This window comes from Pollicipes pollicipes, unplaced genomic scaffold (assembly GCF_011947565.3).
Source record: "Pollicipes pollicipes isolate AB1234 unplaced genomic scaffold, Ppol_2.1 Scaffold_3087;HRSCAF=3621_pilon_pilon_pilon, whole genome shotgun sequence".
In the NCBI taxonomy this organism is placed as follows: domain Eukaryota; kingdom Metazoa; phylum Arthropoda; class Thecostraca; order Pollicipedomorpha; family Pollicipedidae; genus Pollicipes; species Pollicipes pollicipes.
Window position 1 is genome coordinate 21,145,233 of NW_023596225.1, and position 5,618 is coordinate 21,150,850.

Below are 5,618 nucleotides of genomic sequence, written 5' to 3' on the forward strand. Positions count from 1 at the left end.
TTTCTACGAACACCTCGTTAGCGTGCAAGACCATTTGCAACAAAATATCCAGACATGGGTAGTGAAAAATCTCCCAAGTTGGGTGGAGGGGAAGTGGGGGTAATAATGACGTTCCTGCAATCAAAGCCAATGGGGTTAATTTAAAACTTTTGGAAAGTTGGTAAGGCTCAGCCCCTTCTGGACCATCTAGTTCATGGATACGTGTTTCGAAGAATCTCTGCACGTGGCGACCTGTACGTTGTTCTTCGTTCGGCCTGTTAAGAAAATTAATATGGTCTTGTCCAGCGTCCATGAGATACGCAGCCATTTCAGGCGCCCGTTTCAACGAAACCTCCCTGGTCGCTGAAATGACAACATGCGCAATCTCTGTCACCAGACCGGCATCGCCTAGCTGGGCTTTGTTTCTGCGCGTATTTCCAGCTCACTCAGCTGAGCTGTTAAGGCTGCTCAGCCATTCTTCACCGTCATTTCAGTCGTTCTTCTCCGTCAGTTCAGCCGTTCTTCGCAGTCAGCCCAGCCGTTTTTCACCTTGAGCTTAGCCGTTCAGAACCTTAATCCAGCAGCCGCTGGCAATATAGGCTACCTGCATTGGCGGCACCTTATATGTTCACAGTGGGCCTGAGCAAAAGGGGCCATGCTGACTCTAGCTCCCATGCCCCCAATACTTTTGCGAGCCCCTTAATGGAAGGTAGCATAGCGGGAATTCTGCACAAAAAAGGCAACACAAGTTTCTTACTCTTTGTTGCACAAGATATCTGAACACGACACTATTGTTACCATGTTTATTCTATACCAAATAGCATCCTGTAGGAGCCTTCTAGTTTTATCATGCCAACTCCTTCATGTATGGCAAGTCTGCAAAAATTTGACAAGTTGTTCATCGCTAGCATCTCGAGTAAAACAAAGAACATTTGACGGCAACATGCGGCGGCCTTTAAAAGTGCATGGTAGTGCAGATAAAATATATCCCATGTATTCCTCGTCGATAGCAGGAAGATATATGTATACATGATATAGAAGATATGTGTATATAATATATATATTATATATATATATCTCTCCTCTCCTCTCTCTCTCCTCTCATCTCTCTCTTCCTCATCATCAGCTCAATCTCTCTACATCTCTCTCTCCTCTCGTCATCTCCTTCTCGTCTCCCTCATCATCCTCTCAACCATCATCTCTCATCATCTCTCTCCTCTCGTCTCTCTCGTCTCATATCTCCTCTCTCCTCTCTCTCCTCTCTCTCTCGCACCGTCTGGACTATGGTGGTACTCTGCTTGCAAATTAATGAATTCTAGGTAAATTCTATTAATGTCTAGGGCAGGGTCTAATCAGTGACAGCGATGGTCATTAAAATCGGGACAACAAAAGGTGGCTCCAGATGTGCCCCTGGCGCCCAGAAGGCGCAGCTGCTGCACCTAATGCAGACAGTCGATTGCAAACGGCAATGACCTATGATTCAGCTTTTTAAAATTCAACCGGCCTTGTCTGCGTAAACGTTCTTCAAGGTATTCAAACAGCATGAAGCCAGGGACGAAAGGTCGGGGAATTGAGAAGCCACAGCACGGCGGTCCTAAGCTAATGTACCTTCCAGTGAAAGGGTTCCTGAACCAAAACAGTGTAGCCCGTGTCATGTGCGGTGCCGCATCGTGCTGATGGAGCCATCCATCGTCTGGGTCGATGCCAAGAAGTCGTCCCAGGACCGCACAGAAGGATATCAGAGCGGTGGCGATGTAGGGCTCTGAAGTGGTATTGACGAGATACTCGTTCAGTTGCTTAAAAGGGCATCTCCCATCGAGTCATGGCTTGCTGCCTACAGACACTAAGTCTTCCTATCCATAAGTGCACTTGAGTGCGTTTGAGTGACATGGGAGCTTTAGGGCTCTTCTTAAAGTAGGTCATGACCTGGGCTGAGGTCATGAACTCTGTCGTCATATAATGGCTGTGAAGGTGAGTTAGTGCTCCTGTCCTCACAGGCAAACACCAAAGCTTCACAAAAATGCGTACAAATTTGCATCATTTAATGAAAAATGCAAAAATTACGCTGAATTTTAATAACCGACCTTGCCAGTTGCGAAAAAATATGTAATATACTAACTGCAGGTGCCATCATAATTCAACATTTCATCACGATTGGGCCATGGTAAATGACAATGGTTGAGCAGTATAGTATAAAAAAATGTAGCCATGAACCCTGTCGGGCGTTCAGCATTCGGCAGCCACCGTCCGTCGCGGCCTGCGTTGGCCGGTTCGACCGGAACCCACTCCGTCTGCCTCTGTGTAAGTCATCAGAATTCAAAACAAAGCTGTCGAATTAGCGCCGCCTCAGAACATCTCATGGAAAAATCCGTTTGAGATCTCGGAAATGGGAGATAACGCTCGGGTACTGCAAAGATTTCCCAGGACCAGGCGCCCCGAGGTAATTTTTTGCGGACTTGTCAAATAAAGCGGACGCTGACGACGTTGCCTGCAAACAAAGGACTCATTCAGGCCCCACGTTAATAACACTGAGCCAGACCACTGGGGAAATTATTGAGGAGATTAGCACAGAAATGACAAACCTGGTGAAGCATGTCTGGAAAGTGCGGCGATCCGGGCAGGAACGCCGACAACAGCGCACGAATGGAGGCACCTCCGATGTCTGAGAGATTATCTGGGAGCGAACTGGTGAGATGGCAAGATTCGCAGACAGACGGAAACGAAGGACGGGGTAAGCATGACAGATCGGAGTCCGGCGATTCTGCTTCAGCGAGCAAACGCGGTGCCCATGACCGTTCCGCTGGGGCTACGCGCAGTCCTGGCCCTCCAACAGCGCTAAGCGAGTACATGTATACCAGTCTGGAAAGGTCTGAAGATTGGGTATCAACTACCTTGGCACAGTAGCTGAATGATTTTTAGAATGACTTCCACGCACAGTTCGAGTTCTTTAGGGATTGCCTCAGAGATTTCGAGCGCCACGTTTTAGATTAATAGCCTTAAAAGAAAGACAACCTTATCGAAGCTCTTCAGACGGAGGTGCTGAGAGCTAAGGAGATGAAGGTTCTGTGAGACAACATGGAGAGAGCTGAGATAGTCTCCAGATTGCATTGTCTCGTTCTATCTGGTGGGCGCATGACGACGAGATACGCGCGCTGCCTGGAGCTGGCCCTGCGGCGCGCGGATGACCCCGCGGTCGCTCCCCGAGCGGAGTGGAACGGGGAGGCGCCCTGGGCAATCTGTAGCGCCCCTGGCGTCCCTGACCGGAACCGGCTTTGCAGGGGCGGTGGTGGCGCTGGGGTCTAGGAGGACGTCGGCGGCCTCGTCGTTAGCACCATCAACCAAAGCTTCCCGGATATTCGAATGGACGAGCGCGACATCGACCGCCCACATCGACTCCTGGGCCAAACAGCAGGGTGATTGTCCAGTTTGTGCGTCCAGGACAGCAGAATCTCCATGATCTTACAGTGGCGCGTAGGTGTGAGCTGCGAGGTAAGAAATTGTTCTTAATGGAAGCTTGACAGCCTTGCGAAGGGAGACTTGCTGTAGTCTTCTGGCCGCAAGAAGCTGAACAGGGTTCACACCACGTACACCGGAGGTGGACAAGTGTTCTTCAAAAAGGCACAGTCCGGGCCGGCGTACATGTTAATGCGATCGAGAAGCTATGTGAGCTAGGCATCAAGGCAGTTCCGTGATAGACTTCCATGGGACGGAGTTTGGTACGGAAGGAAGCCCGTTGGGTGTTTCGGGCTGGTCCTTTTGTGTAGCGTGCCGATGACTTCCGTTGTTACCGTCTTATGCTACACATGAGAGTTTTGTCCACGTGATCGTGCGCTTTGTGCCGTGTGTGTGATTGAGGTGGTGAGATGCTGTTTGAGAGCTTGAGGGGAGGAGTGGCAAGGTTGTGCCCAGGCTAAGCCTTCGTATCGTTCGTCAGTAGCCTCTCCCCTAAAAACAGTTTTTTGTTGTACATTTGTATTGTAGGATGTAAGTTTCTATGTGTAGGCTGTAAAAAAATGTGTTGCATAAAGCAGAAACCCACAACAAGCACAACAAACTACAGACCTACAAATATACCAATATGTGGATAGTTTTGCAAAAGCACATTGGTTTGTTTCATAAAGGCCAGTTGTTCGCACAGTCATGGTGTATCTGTTGAATTGAAAGCACAAATTTCAGCTACAAACCAACGATAGCCTAATCTGCTGTAGAAACATGGTCACAGCTTACACCAGCGCCAACACACATTTAGATTAAACATTTAGCTTAAGCTTATTTTTCAGTGTTACACTGAGCAGTATCACATTCTGACATGGATGCTTGACCTGCAGCAGGGTCAAAGAAATAAAGAAATTTACGACGATTCCGAAGCAGAATCGGCATTGCCTGGGAGCTACCAGAGTCCTTTCGGTGAGCATCAGCTATTATTTGCAAGCATTTGACTTTGGTGATGTTGATGATTGGACTTTAGGGCGTACCGACTTCTGAGGTCATTTGTGCCCTTGGGCTTTGATGAACAATTACCCCATTTCCTTGAGTGTTTCGAGCACGTTGATAATGCATGGGCTGTTCAATAAATGGATTGTATCGTCCCCACATCTCATGTGCTCATACTACCAACATTTTTTTGGCATGCGCATTCTGATGCTGGTGAGCCCACCGATCACCACTAAAGGCAGTCACAAAAATGTTAGATGGAAATTTATAGTACTTATTCCATTTTCCAGCTAACCGCTCCAGGATTACTGCAAGCGTTGCAGATGCCATTCTAAATCATATTGGTGGAAGGCTGCGTCATCAAACATAAAATAAACATGACACTAAGCACAGAGTAGCGGTTCCTCCTGGCCATAAAGTTTTGTCTCAATATTCGTGCATCCCAACAACGTTAGTGTCATGAAATTGCTATGTTCTCAAAGCCAGTGTATCTGATACATTGAATGTTCAAAAATTAGAACTGTGTTATATACCTTTTCCCATGCTAATCCACTAAAAAGCTTTTATTCCTCGTCTCCAATGTTGTGGGCTCCACGACTAACTTTCTGGCATGCAATCTCAGGCTCTTAGCAACTGGCATTGCATACAAAATTGAGCGAATTGCGTCTGGGTGCCTTTGGTGGAGTGCTGTCCTGGCCAAATGGTTAACAGTTGACAGAAACTGAAAATAAAATTACATGTCATGCGTTTGACTACCCTGCCATTGTTGGTGTGCTCTTCGTAATTCTCTTAAGTACTTACCTTGCATTTAAAGCTCTAGGTCACATAAAATTATGTGAAGTAGTGCTTAGCCACCAACCTATGTAACCCGAAAACATATATATTCGCCAAATAAAGTGACAACGGATGAATAATCCACTCCCATATGATAAATTTGAACACAGGCATGCATATTTCAAATGTCTCAATGTGAAGTATGAGGTCCTTTACATGAATGGGGCAATGGTTCAAGGGTTGCAGTTTTTGGAGATGATTCGCTTGCTTCCATGGCTACTCAATCCTGCCACTCACGCTCTAGTTCTCGTCATTGAAACCAGAAATATCTAAACGTGGCCTAGCGATAAATTCTCCCTGAGAGAGAGAGAGAGAGAGAGAGAGAGAGAGAGAGAGAGAGAGAGAGAGAGAGAGAGAGAGAGAGAGAGATA